This window comes from Vombatus ursinus, unplaced genomic scaffold (genome assembly GCF_900497805.2).
Source record: "Vombatus ursinus unplaced genomic scaffold, bare-nosed wombat genome assembly UNPS02010461.1, whole genome shotgun sequence".
NCBI lineage: Eukaryota > Metazoa > Chordata > Mammalia > Diprotodontia > Vombatidae > Vombatus > Vombatus ursinus.
The window spans coordinates 4894243-4909145 of record NW_020950239.1 but is presented as its reverse complement, the minus strand read 5'-3'; the positions used below and the strand labels follow the sequence as shown (position 1 = coordinate 4909145).

Sequence of the window (14903 nt, the reverse complement as noted above, 5' to 3'; positions counted from 1 at the left end):
GAGAGAGAGAGAGAGAGAGAGAGAGAGAGAGAGAGAGAGAGAGAGAGAGAGAGGAAGGAAGAAAATGTCAAATCTATCCTCCACTTCCATCCACTCCTCATCACAAACCTATCTCCCTGGCCCAGATTTCCTCCCATCTAGATACTCTGATTTGGGGGAGCTGATAGGTAAAGCCTTATGTAACCCCATAGTTGCACCTAAAAGTAGGATTTCATTACCCTTCCCATCAGGGTTCACCACCCCACTATTCTCCATCAGACTGGTATGATGCTCTTAGGAGCTCATACACTTCCCGGAATTAACCCATTTACATTCGAGTATACTTCAACTCATCTCAGATTCCCCCAGGGAGGGAGCATTACTTTACCTAGTAGTCTGCCCTCAGGAAAAGCCTGACCTCAAATCTGGTTGCTTATTTTCTTTAATCTACAATTCTTTGCAGCAGAGACTCACTAATCATTACTTGAGTAAATGCTGGTTTCTCAAATAGACCAGGTTGATGAGCAACCACAGCTGTCTTAAAACAGCCAACAGCTTTTTAACTTGGGCCTTCCTCTGTGGCCAGGCACTGGGGAGGAGTCTGGGGTGAAGTGAGGGTGAAGCTGGGTCCAGGTTAAGGACTCGTCGATGAGAGGAAGGCAGAGGATGATCAGTGGAGCCGTCTCTAAGGGTGGGAAAAGCCCAGAGAATGAGTCCCAGCCACTGCGGAAGTGAGTGAGCATGGCTGGGGACCCTCCGGGAAACGGCGGTTTGCTCTGATGCAGCCAAGAAGTGCTGATTAACTAGACAGGGATCAGTGGATTAGATCCATTCTGAGCAGAACTGAGTCACACCGGGCCTAGTCTGAGGATGAGGTGGGCTAATCATACAGAAGAACTCAGCTAACATGCCCTAGAGGGAAGCGACACAGGCCAGTCAGCTCACCCCTATGCCTAAGGAGAAAGAAAAAGAGGGGCAGGAAGATAGGGGCCCCAAGGGTGGCTGAGCCAGACTCCAAAGGAATTCTACCAACCTCTCGGATCAGGCTTATCTGACCTATCCCTGATGAGAGTAATGGAGGGTTACTTCTTTACCCCACCGGAGAATCCAATTACCTTCGTCTACTGGGGTATAAAACCCCATCCAGGCCCCCTAACGTCTACAGGTCATCCAGAAATAAGCACTGATTGCTTGCACCTCAGCCACACACAGGACTTGCTTTCACTAAACCAGAACCCAACAGGGGCCTCCAGCAGGGATCCCAAAGATCAAATAAAAGTATGTCTGTGGGGTTTCTCTACCATTAAAAAACTATTGGTCAGATCAACTTAGTAGGAGGCTGAATCTGTGCTCCTTGACATCCCAGACGCCTTCCAAGCTTTTCAGCTTTTTTAACTGTTACCTTCTTCCTTTAGATTGTGAGCTCCCTGAGGGCAAGGACCATCTTTTGCTTTTTCTTTGAATGCCCAGACCTTAGCACAGTGCCTGGCACATTCTGCTGTTGTCATTTTTCAGTCATGTCCAACTCTGACTGACTCCATCTGGGGTTTTCTTAGCAAAGATATTGGAGCGGTTTGCCATTTCCTTCTCTAACTCATTTGACAGATGAGGAAACTGAGGCCAACAGGGTTAAATGACATGCCCAGGGTCACACAGCTAGGAAGTGTCTGGGGCTGGATTTGAGCTCAGGAAGATGAGTCTTCCAGACTTCAGGCCCAGCGCTCTATCCACTGTACCACCTAGCTGCCCTTGCCTGGCACACGGTAGGTGCCTAATAAATGTTTAATGACTGACTGAACCTACCCGGGCAGTGTATCTTCAATTTGGCCCTCACCAAATCTTTCTACTCCAGGCTCCTTAGGGATAACGTAAGATTGATTCAGGAGAGGCCACGAAAACCTCCCATGGCTTTTCCCAGAAGCTTTTGGGTTCTCCCCATATCTACAGCAGTCTGAAGAGCTTATTTTTAAGCTGCTTACTTTCAGCACCAAGAATGAAAACTGCGGTGGGTGAGAGAAAAGCGCAGTAGAAGCCATGGGGCCACAGTCATCATCTATGTCTTTGGGGACAAAGGATAGTGGTCCCAGACACAGGATTCCATATAAATGAATTCATATGAGACAAAATCTACAAATTAATTCTAAATCCACTGGTTTTACATTGAATTGACCCACAACTCCACTGGCTCCCTGTATGTGTGCTAATCACAGTGATCCAGTTTAGCACCGGAGGGCCAGGCACCCCCTGACCCCCATTGCCACGGCAGGCAGTACTGAGCTCACGTTTTCATTGCATTTCCCAGCAAAGTCAGGACTGGGGTCAGCAGAAGAGAGGGGTCGTGGCTCCACGTATACGGAACTGAAGAGCTAAAAGTTAACCTGGGTTCAAGGCCTCTCCTGGCACATCCTGGCCAAGTGAAGAGAGGCAAATCACGTCGGGGAATTGTCTCAGAAGGTAGATATATTGGAGAACAGGTGCCGGTCTATGCATTGACAGGAATTTCCACATTTGGGAGGTTCCCCTAAACCAATGAAAGCGTAGGCCTAGACCCCCACGCACCTCAACACTCTACATTATGTGTATGTATATATGCATGTATAGGCATATGTGTTATATACATACATGTATGTGCATAACACACATGCATATGTACAATCACACGATAGAATCCACATGGAACTTACACATACTATACATGTATGTACACATAACAAACATAAATATGTGAATACACTTTATATATACATTCACACTCATTTATATGGAGCTCATACACATAAAGTATCTATACACATAATATACATATGCATATCCATTCACACACAATCTATATTAAGCTCATCTATGCATACTATATGTATGTAGTATATAGATACATACATGCATATGTGTATGTACACACACTAGACATATACATGCACCCATTCATACACTATAATCTATATGAAGCTCATACACATACACCCTCTCATATGCATGTAGGCAGCACGCATACATAATACATATATACACGCATGTGCCATATATACACATAAATATGCACACATTCATACATAATCTATATGGAGCTCATACACATATACTATACATGTGTCCATATGTAACACACATATTACATACCCACATACATACATACTCATAATCTATACGGAGCTATCATTTTGGTCTCATTTTTACCATGATTTAATTCCAGCTGAGTTAGCAGCCTGAAGGTTTTACTCTTGCCAACTGAAAAGTTACCACCCATTACATAACAAGATAGTTGAGTCAAACCAAAAATGAAAACCAGTCCAAATTTAGAAGACACTTCCTCTTCAGAATATGCCTACCCCCGTCTCTGTTGCTACAACTTCCAGAGAGAATGGATATGGGAAACTGACATGGTAAGTCCCGTGTCCTTATTACACAATTCAAAGACGACCACTACCCCACCATAACCCTGAATCCTTCCTCAAGATTAAACTTTAGCACTGAATTTAAAAAAACAAACAAACTCAAAAGGTGAATTCAAAAACATGCACTTCTTTCCGCTCACAGAGCTCACACAGTCTACTGATCACCCTGCCTTGGGTCCAAGGGTTAACTTGAGATCCATGAACTTTTAAAAAAATACTTTGCTAACTGCAATTCCAAAGAATTGGTTTCCTTTTTAACCCCATGTATTATTTTATGCATTTTAAAACATTTTTCTGACAAGAGGCTTCACCAGACTGCCAAGGACGTCTACGATACAAAAAAAAGGTAAACAACGCCTGCTCTGGTCTCCCCCACTCCAAAACCATTCTGCACTCAACAGCCAAAGTTAATTTCCGAAAATGTAAGACTAGGTGATTCCTGACCTTTGTCCGTGCCACATGGCTCCAGAAATAAATATAAAATACTGTCACTTAAAACCCTTTACAACCTGGCCCCTCCTTACCTTTCCAATGTTCCTATACTTTCCTCCAGGCTCCCCGAACATCATAATCCAGCTGTGCTGTGGGTGGCACGTGACCCTCCTTTTCCCACTATGTGCCTTTGCCCTGGATGGCCTCAGTGACGTTATATTTATAACTTGTATGTACGGAGGTATTGCCGTGCCGTCTCCCCCATGGTAGTTGGGGTAATTTTTTTTTTTTTTTTGCCTTTCTTCAACCTCCAGTGCTTAGCAAGGTGTCTTGCCTGACATACAGGAAGCAGCTTGGTAAACACATGCTTGCTCATGGGCTGACCCACAACCTAGCGAGCCTTTCCTACCTTTCCAGGACTCTGATTCTTTGTACTTCCCTCTGGCCCGGCAGCAATGGTGCCTTCTTGAGCTTCTCACCACGCTCCTCAGGTCCTGACTCTCCATCCACCCTCTCCCGGGCTTTGCTGGTTGGTTTATCCTCTGGGTATGGAAAGGCCTCCCTCTTCATTCCCAAATTTAGTCAAGTCTCAGCTCCAATCTCTCCTTCCATCTAACTCTGTATATACCCTGTATGTTCACAGGGGTTTGCCCATTGTCTGTGCACTATGATGTAAGCTCCCTGAGGGCAGGGCCAGGCCTTTCCCTTTCTTTGCAGTGAGGGCTGGATAAGGATTGACTAACTCTTTTATATTCTTCCAGTAGCTAGTACTAGGCCTTCCAGGCTACCCTCAATTCACCAGCTCACAACCATCCCCAAGTGTAGAAAAGATCTCAATTTATCCAACCCCTGACAGCCTGAGGTCAGCACTTAGCACAATGCCTGGCACATAGTAGGTGCTTAATAACTATTGGCTGAGAGGTTTGTGAAATCGCAAGGTAGTCAAATCCATCTGTGCTCTGCAAAGAGCAAACCAATTGGCCAAGAACCATAACATTACACACCTTATTGAATCAGTGTGTTTTAAGAACTCTGATCAACGCAATGACCAACCACTTCTTCAGAGGAACAAAGATGGAGTCCTGGAAGGACTGGAGAGGCAGATGGAGTTAATGATACAGTTCTGAACATGGCCCAATGTGTGGATTTGTTTTGCTGCAGTGTGTTTATCTTTACAAGGGAAAGTTTTGTTTTTATGGGAGGTGTATAGGAAGGGAATCTGGGGGAGAGGAAGACTAGACAGTGAAATAAACAAAAAGGTCATTCTAGCATTTTAAAAGCACACACATGCACACAGACACAAGTAAGGACAGCTTTGAAACCAAAGTGAAACCATAAATCTCTACTGACTACAGCACATACGTAAATATATCTCTATGTATGATACACTTCTACATTATATATTATACATATTATGTATTTATTACATAAAAATATAATATGTATTCTGTGTATACTTCTACATTATATTATGTGTGTTACATACAATATAAATATATAACATAAATATATTTACATATAAATACACAAATACATATAAATCCGTGCTGTTACTCAATGTTACTCAAAAGATTCAATTCTCTTTTGTCTGTTCTTCTGCATGTATTGAAATGCTCACGTTTGCTGATGACTACCAAGTTCACAATAACAAAACACATTTAATGTCACCATGAAAGAAAATGATCGATTTTTAGGAATTAAGCCGCTCCAGAAGCGTACTTGAGTGCCCCCTCCCTCCCCCACCCCCCACCCAAATGCTTTTCTATTGACAGTAAGGAGCTGGTGAATTTCACGTCTAAACTTTAAAGGGCAGAAAGGAAAGGAATGGATTTAAAGCAAACCACTCCTGGTACAGAAACACCTTGAATCCTATACAAAAATCATTATTAAAAGAAAAGAATCAAGAATTGCCTATTCAGAGTAAACTGGAAGAACCTGATACTTAGGACAATTTTTGTTAATGGTTCTTTCAAGGGCTTTCAGGACCTAGGTTCAAATCTGGCCTCTTCAGTCCAGTGCCTGTGTAAACAGATAAACCACTTAATTAACCTCTTTAGATCTCAGGTTCCTTTCTCTGTAAAATGAGGTTCCTTTATCGATCAACTCAGACAGAAACAGGGGCCCCCATCCAAAAGGATCTCTGTGGGCCAAATATTGACTTAGAAAACCATACATGTTTATAGATTACTTTATTTATTAATACATCAGGACATTAAAATCTGAGAGGGACTACATATTAACCTGGTTCAGGCCACGTGTGGTCACTTGTTTGATACCTCTGGAGTAGACTAGCTCTCATTTCTGTGATTCTAAGTGGAAATCAAATTGAGGGGGTGGGGGGAACCTGGGTCCCAGTTGTACTTAACTAGTCCTAGGTCAAGATTTTGAGCTAGCCATTCCCTTCTTAGCATTCAGTTTCCTCATCAGTAAAATGATGACCAGTACAAGGTCCTTGCAAGCTCTGAATGTTCTGATTCTGCAAGTCGAAGACAAGGCAGAAGCCAGGATGAGTAAACTATTTTTGTGGGTACCACTCCAAATACTGACTGTAGGGGAAATGAGAAGAGAGTCCAGTTTTTTGGACCGGGTGGCCCTCTTATCTCTAGCACCTCAAAGGAGCCCCACCTTCATAAAATGACTTTTCTTAAATTAGAAGGGAAGCCTGGGAGAAGGGACTGGTGAACTTCGAGGTGCTGAAGTTACTCCTAACTATGCGACGTCTCACGGACTTAGGAGTAAATTTAGGCTGACAAATCCTAGAACACAAGATGTTGAGCTGGAAGAGAAGTCCCAGCCTCCCATTGTAAATATACGGAAACTCGGGCCTAGTCCAAGGTCGCATGGAAGAGCCTGGGTTGGAATCCAGGTCCTGTCGAGTTAAATACAAGATTCTTCTTTGGTTCATGGGGTCACCCAACGTAGAAGGATTTTTTGAAAGAGTCAGTGTTAAACAGCCCACAGAAATTTTTGACATTTCGTATTATCCCCTCTGAAGACCAGCAAAGCAGAGGCTTTTGTATTTACTGTACACCACTGATTTAGAAGGACTGAATATTTGATGGATATTAAAACCATCAAGGCCGTACTCCCCAGAGATGATGGCTATCCTCTATCTCCCTTTTCACCTCCGATAAGTTCACAAGGTACACACTTGAAGTCACCTCTGCTCTTCTCATACAAGATTCATTTTCTTGAGCTATTTTTAGGCATTCATTGCTAAACAACTGAAATAAAGCCACTCCAAAAGCATCCCTGAGATTCTCTATTTTGGGGCTGGTCAGGGTCTAAGCTAAAAAGCTATTCACTCCTCCATCTTCCCCAACACGAAGACATTAAAATAATTATGACACATTTACTAGGTAGGCAACTGTCTAAATTGTAACCTCGGAGACAGATCACATCTGCGGTCAAAAGAAATCCCCGCTCCAACCCCTCACAAAAAGTTATATATTTTATACTTTGGACAATAACATCAGGAAGGATTTACAACAGGAAAAAACCATTCTTGGGAGAAGTGCCTAGACACCAAATGCATACTACTTGCAGAAAAAGCATATTTTTCATGCAACTATTTCAGTATTACACTTTTAGGACCGGTTGGCATTTCAGATAGTGCCTGGCACACAGGAGGCACCTAATAGATGTTTACGGACAGAGTCAGGTACATTACATCGCCAAAAAATAAACAAGTAAGCAAGTAAACAGAAAAATAAATTAATAAACAAATAGAGATCATTCTTTAAAAAAGAATAGCTTTAAGGCTATTGAAATTATTTTCACACCATGCCACAGTAAGTTTAACTCCAATTTCAACAGTTACTGATTAGAATCTTAACCTGGGGTCCTTGGGAAACTTGTTTTTTTGTTTCTGTTTTTAATAAGTTGATAACTGTATTCCAACCTAAATCAGCTCCCTTTACAATCCAAAATATTTTATCTTATGCATCCAAAACCATTATTCAGAGACTGCCAAAGGGGTCCTGGACCCCGAAAAAGCTGAAGAGCTGGCCCAGGATTACAAGGTTACTTTTCTAAGCAGACTCTGTAGAAAACAAGTATATTGCAGTAAGAAGTCAAAATAAATCTCCATACCCAAATTTGATTCAATTCAAACAAACATGTATTCAGTATCCAGCCTGGGTAAGGCCCTGCAGACCTGAAGAATAGAAGGACAAGAAAGTCTTGGCCCTCCTGAAGCTTCCATTTACTTAGGGCTTATAACTGTTGTGATTCAATCTTTTTTCTCCAGTCGTGTCTGACTCTTCATGAACCCACCTGGGGTTTTCTTGACAAAGATACTGGAATAGTTTGCCATTTCCTTCTCCAGATCATTTGACAGATGAGGAAACTGAGGCAAACAGGGTTAAGTGACTTACCCAAAGTCACACAGCTAGTGTCTGAGGTCAGATTTGAATTCAGGAAGATGAGTCTTCCTGACTCTAATAGTTTTGGCCATATGTCGCCCTCTCCTTTCCAAATCTGCCCAAACCACTGAGCCAACCTACCTTTGTATCTGTACATATTATCTGCCCACAGGACATAAGCTCTTTGGGGACAGAGGCTGTTTTTGCTTTGTATCCCCAAAGCCCGATGTGCCTGGCCTAAACAGGCATTTAATAAAGTCCTGTTAATTGATTTATGGATTTAACCCATCCTGACTGCCATGAAGTCACCATCCTGCAAAATGGCCACCTTTAACAAGGGCCGCACAGCTCAATGCTCTCCAAATCCCTCTGTATCATATAGGCACACAACCCAAGTTTGTGAAAGTCAGGCTTTCAGCCCTGGTGATCTGCTGCGGTGATGCTTGGAACCGGCCAATATTCAATTTCCCTTCTTCCATCCCCCACCCCCCATCCATTTCCCTTTAACTGTCCCTCCTGGACCTAGCCCTAGGAAACTTGACCTGCTGGCTGGCTCCTGTTGTCCTAATAAGGAGATTTCACTGGCAACAAATGAGGGCCAGGGCAATGTTTGAAAGGCCCAATCAGGTGCTGCCCTGGCACTCAGGAAGAATACAGGAATTTGGTTCTCAAAGGCTGCAGCTGCTTCCAAGAGGATTGGCAAGGGGAGAGGACACACAAGGGGGTGTCAGATTCCTGCAGGAAGGGCTGCCCTTTCCCTAGTCTGCAAAGCCAAGTTGTGTCAGGACTTGTGGGAGCAAGCCTTGGAGCCTCGAGCCCAGCAAGGCAGAAGGGAGGAGAGGAGAGGGGAGGGGAGGATAGATCTGCCAGTTCTCCTCCCCACTCCAGGAACAGCAATGCGCACAGGCAAGGGCAGAACCAGGAAAACCAGAGAGGGGAGTTTCTGGCTTTTTCTGAGCAGAGTTCAGAGATCAGGGTGTTTGAGAACTAAGAGAGTTCTGGAGAGATTTAAGAATCCAGTTTTCTAAACAGAAATTTCCTCAACAGCATGATTCCTAGGGAAAGATATTAGAGGGTTGTGTTATAGCTGAAAACCTAATGCTGGGTGCAAGAAAGCCAGCACCCCCCAAGCCTGCTCTTGTGAGAAGCTGCCTGGGCAAAGCCAACTCCAAAGGGATTGGGAAGTCTCCGTGGCAGGCCCCCCCACCCCTCATGTATTACTGTTGCTGGAATCCAATGGGCAGCTTCAACTCCTTTCTGCCTTAGACATTTTCGGGGGTGGGTATAATAATGAAGGTTTATCTTACACCCAAATGGAATACTGAGTGACAAGGCGGGATTTCCTGTGTTTGGAGAAACAAAGATAGAACTCAATGCACAAACCTTTATTTTGGAGATTTTTACTGGAAAATTCCAAATCAGAGGTGGGGGCAAGAGAAAAGAAAGACACTGACCCTTCGGAAGCAGCTACCAAGATTAAGTCCAGCTTGAGTGAGCCCTGGGGTCCTAGGCCAAAGGGGTCACATCTTGGGGGTCCCTCTGGAATGTCACTCATGGCCTTTGCCTGGATGATGATCCAACAGAAGAGACCAAGAAAGAACACGGGAAGAGAACCATGGCAGATGGAAAGCCAGAACACATCCTCAAACTGTGGGTGTCCTCCTCGGCTCTATCCTGGGCCCCCTTCTCTCTACCATTTCCCCTGGTTATCCCATCAGTTTCCATGGATTCAATTTTCGTCTCCATGCAGATGTTACCCAGGTCTAACCCCAACCTGCTAGCTGAGCTCCAGTCTCAAATCAACTGCCTTCTGCATATAACCAACAGGCCTTCCCAGAGGCACCTCACACTCAACATGTCCAAAACACCGCCTTTCCCCCGAAGCTCTCCCCTCTTCCAAACTTCCCTAGTACTTTCGAGGGCATCCCTACACTCCTAGTCACCTCCCCCAAGCTCACAGCCTTGGTGCCTTCCTCTGTGCTGTTCCCAACTCATTCCACACGTCAACTCTGCCTCAAATCCCACCTTTGACAACAGGCCTTTCTCCCCATCCCTGAGCCTGAGCCTTGCTTCCAAATTACCAGCCATTTAACTTGTAGAGATTGGGAATGTACAATGTCCTGCATGCTGCCTCCCTTATTAGACAGGCAGGGTCCTAGTGGACAGGGGCTATGTTTTTTGCCATTTGTATCCCCAGAGCTTAGGACAGTGCCTATTCCAAAATAAGCATTTAATAAATGCTTGGTCTAGCCTCAGACAACTTGACGCTTTTTAGCTGTGTGACCCTGGGAAAGTCACTTAACCCTGACTGCCTTGTCAAAAGAAAAAAAAAAGCATTTTGAAGGAGGAGACATTGGTGCATGTACCACCCCTTCCTGTAAAACAAAATCAAATTTTACTCCTTATAGGAGCAGTAGTCAAACTTTTGGGTCTAAGGACCCCTTTGCACTGAGAAGCCCCTTCCCCCAAGAGCTTCTGTTTATGTGGCCGATATTGACTGACATTTACCTTACTAGAAACTACGATGCTTATTATAAAAAGTTTGGCCTGAATGAGCCTCCCCTGAAATGGGGTCCCCAGAGCACACGTTGAGAAATGATGTCTTACAGCAGCACCTCAAGAGATGTGTGCCATCCCTCTCGGCTGTTCTTTTTTCTAGGACCCTTCCTTATTCTATGCTCATCCCTGGGCTTAAGAGGCTTCCACTACCCAGAATAGAACAGTCAGACTATTACGGGTTATCCCATCAGGCACCTGCAGTGACCTCTGGGAGTCTGCAGGAGGTCGGAAGCCGGGGCAGCTTACCCCAGTGACTTAGCTAGTCATCAATAATAGCAGTTGGCTAGGTGGCTCAGCGGATAGAGTTGCTGGCCCTAGAATAAGGAAGCCCTGAGTTCAAATCCGGCCTCAGATATTTACTAGCTGTGTGACCCTGGGAAAGTCACAACCTCTGTTTGCCTTAATCCACTGGAGAAAGGAAATAGTTAATTACTCCAATATGTTTGTCAAGAAAACCCTATGGACAGCATGGTCCTTGGGGTGATGAAAGAGTTGGCCCCAAATGAGTGACTAAACAACAAATTCAATAATTATTAAGTATGGGCACTGCTAGGTTCTAGGATTCAAAGGCAAAAAACAAATAGTTCCTGTCTCTCAAGCTTATATTCTAATGGGGAGATGAAACATAAACACAGTGTAAGTGTGAACAGAGGTAACCTGAGTTAAGGGAGGTGGGGGCACAGGAGGGAGGCAAGAGAAAAAGGGGGGAGAGAAAGAAGGGAGGAGAGTAGGAGAGGAGGTAGACACAGAGAGGAAGAGAAAGTCGGGGGAGAAAGAAGGGAAAGACAGAAAGATAAGGGAGGGATAGAGAGAAAAGGGAGGAGAGATGGAGAGACAGGAAGACACTAGCTTTTCTGGGGATAAAGGAAGGCTGTTCCACAGTACCTGAGGTTTAAAGGAAGAGATGAAGGGGGACAGCTTGTGCGTGAACAGATGTGGGTAGGAGGTGGGAGATGTGTACTTGGACCCGTTGAAAAGGGAGTAATGAATATATGGCTGGAAAGGCAGGGTGAAGCCCAACTGTGGAAGCCATCTAGATGCCAAGCAGAGGAATCTGTGTCTCAGTGTGAGGGGCCCTTTCCTTGTTTAGCTTATTATATCACTCTGTTTGGCAAGCTGGAGTGCTCTGGGAACTCCTCCGGTACTCTCTGTACTACGCACTTGGCACCCATCACCTACTGCCTGGAATTATGACACACAGAGATCAAACTAGGTCTGTCTCAAAGGAGGGTCCCTGGTGGCCTCACCCAGAGTTCTAGACTTATTTACTGGGATTGGGGGCTTCCTGTCAATTCATCTCTCTGTGGTTCATCTGCCCACACCCCCTGTCTCTCCCGGGAGCATCCAAGGTCTGCTCTGTACAGAGAAGGCCCTCAGCTCCCAAGCAAGCACCCAGTTTAGCAATACAATGTACATGCCAACGAAAGCGCCAAACTGCAAACTGCTTCGCCCTTGAATTTTCGGGTTGACTTCTGCCCTCTAAATAATGCCACACATAAGCAGTTTGGGTTTCAGCTGTCTGTATTTCCATGCCCTTGGACACAATTTGCTTTTTAGGAGTGTTTGTGGATTTCACAGCTTTCTAAAGCAGTGAGGAGGGAGACCTGGGAATCTCTTTTTAAATTTCCCTGCAAGCAAATGTGGACGGAGGCTGGACTGGTGACTGCACTGACGGAGGGAATTTCCTGATGAGGGGGCTGCCGGCAGATCAGCCACTGAGAAGCCTCGGAGCAGCTGAGCGCACGCAGAGGGCCCGGAGTCTGCGTGTGACTCACAGGCGGGGCTGGAGCCCGGCTTCTCCAGACCGCCCCCCGGCCCGGCCAGCCTCTCCAGCCGTTGCACCACACTACCTGCCCGGGACCTCCGAGGAGCCCCCTCTGCTTCCCGCTTCCAAGGCAGCTCTCGGACCCATCAGGCCCCAGGGCTGACCTCCCTCCGGCAGGGTCTCCACCTCTCCGTCCTGCCCACCACTCACAGCGGACTGAGATGCCCGCTTTTCAACCGGGAGGGCATCTGGAGCAGGGAACTCGAATGCGGATGGACGGCACAGGATCGAGCAGGGGGGATGACTTTGGGAGAATGCAAACTTGGAGGCCAGCGGGAGGAGTTTGGAGATGCCCGACCCGGGGCAGCCCTGGCCGGCCGGGGGGCCTCCCACCGAGGGGCCGGCGGGCTGCTCCCCGCTCCACTAACCAGGGGCTCTAACCTCGTGCGGGCTCACGGACCCCTGGGGGGGCTGGGGGGGGGCCCGGCCGGGAAGGGGAGGGGCAGGGTGGCCCCAGCCTCCTCCAGCAGGGGTGGGGGGAGTGGGGCGTGTATAGGGGGTGAGGGGGCTCCAGCCCCACCTGGGAAGGGGTGCGGGGGGGGAGTGGTCGGGAGGAGGGTGGCCCCAGGCCTCCTAGGAAAGGGTGGGGGCAGGGAGCCCAGCCCCAGCTGGCCAGGGATGCGCGGGGGTCCTGCCCCGCCGGCGGCGGCACGCGGGGAGCGCACGAGCCCCCTCCCCTCCCGCCCCATCCTGTCCCGTACTCACGGGGCTTGGTGCCGCCGGGCGCCGGGGAGCTCAGCAGCAGGAAGGGCAGCGGCGAGCCCGGGGACGGCGGCGTCCTCCAGCCCCACGGCGGGGGCTGCGGCTGCACGGGCGGCTGGTAGAGGGGCCGCACCCCCGGGCCCGCGCCGCCATCGCCCGGGTACAGCAGGAAGAAGGGCGCGGGCTCGGGCGAGCCGGACTCGGGGCTGCTGCCGGCCGGGGACTGCTGTGGCTCCCCAGCGCCCTCGGGCCGCGCCGCCGCCGCCGCCGCCGCCGCCGCCGCCTGGGCAGGAGCCGGAGCCGGAGCTGCAGCGGGAGGCTCAGCCATCGCGGCCGCCCAGAGCGCCGGCCCGCCCCGACCAGCCCAGCCCAGCCCAGCCCCGGGCGAGCGAGCGAGAGCGAGCCAAGGCGAGCGTCCCGGCCTCCCCCCACCGGGGCGGGGGCGGGGCCGGGCGGGGCGATGGGGGGGAGAAGAGGGGGAGGGGAGGAGGGAGAGAAAGGGGGGAAGAGAGGAGGAGAAAGGGGAGGGGAGAGGAGAGGGGGAAGGGGGAAAGTGGAGTAAGGTGAGGGGAGGGGGAAAGAGACGGGGAAGGGAGGAGGGAGAAAGAGAGGAAAGGAGGGGGAGGGGAAGAAGGGAAGAGCTGGAGAGGAGGGGGAGGAGCTGCTACTGTCGCCCCGCCCAGAGCCTTGTCTCCGCCCCCGAGGCCTGGCCCCGCCTGCCCGGAGTGGTGGGGGAGGGGGAATGGAGAGAGGGCACCCCTTCCCGAGAGAGCTGAGCTGGACTCGACCCGGACCTTCCTGGCGGCTCCCCTTCCCCTCCCCGCTCTCCCTCTGTTGCCCCTTTTTTCTCCTCCCTTCTCTCTGCCCCCTCCTTTCTTCCCTGGAGCTCCTCCCCTCCCTTTCTCTAGGAGGAGGACCACGCCCCCGCCCCCCACGTGGGGTGGGGCTCTTCCTCCCTCCCCCTTCAGGACCCTACCTCTATGCTTCTGGGTTGGGAAGGGACCGCTGCCGCTGCCTGTAAGGTTCACCTTCGTGCATTGGACCTAATCTAATAACTTCATCTGCGTGAAGGGGCGGAGAGGGCGGGTCACTGATTTAGGCTGTGGGAAAACCTTCCCGGGTGTGGTTTCGTTTTTGTTTAAAGCCCTTGACCTGGGGATTGGGGCGTACGCCCTAAAGTCCCGTAAAGGTGGTGTCCTGTCCTGTCCTCCCCTCCCCTGCCCTCCCCTCCCCTCCCCTCCCCTCCTTTTGTTCCCTGGATGTCACGTGCTTTGCTTGGGCTCTGGCCATTGTTCTCCTCCAGGTGGGGGTATGTGCTATCCTGGTCAGTTACATTACTCTCACTAGTAATTACTGATTTATTTTCAAGCTAACAAGCATTTATTAAGCGTTGTCGCTGTGCCAGCCATTATGCTAAACTCTGGACCTTGGGGGGAAGAGGCAAAAACAAGATTTAACAAATGGTTTTATCATTGTTTACTGATCCATAATTCCAGGTGATTAACCCAGTCTTTGCCTCAAATGTTACTTCTCTGAAAATTTCATTTTTTGCCAAGTGTCCAGGCTTTAAATGTGCCTAGTTGTTGTTTTTTTCTTTTGTTGTTTTTTTTTTGGCAGATGGATTCCATCTAAGATAAAATATGTCAG

General features: G+C 48.2%; 1 protein-coding gene across 3 annotated transcripts in view; it reads right to left on the bottom strand.

The window, feature by feature from the left end:
• The window catches only part of RUFY3 (RUN and FYVE domain containing 3), a 129914-nt gene extending 116582 nt beyond the window's left edge, over nt 1-13332 (bottom strand). For 2 of the 3 annotated variants that reach the window (XM_027854478.1, XM_027854479.1), the window contains exon 1: nt 13260-13332. The gene's annotated coding sequence lies outside the window, so the exon portion shown is untranslated. Of the gene's footprint in view, nt 1-3898; nt 4022-13259 lie in introns of those variants that run through there. The other variant, XM_027854476.1, reaches the window with a different exon arrangement.
• Between the last annotated feature and the right edge of the window lie 1571 nt (nt 13333-14903).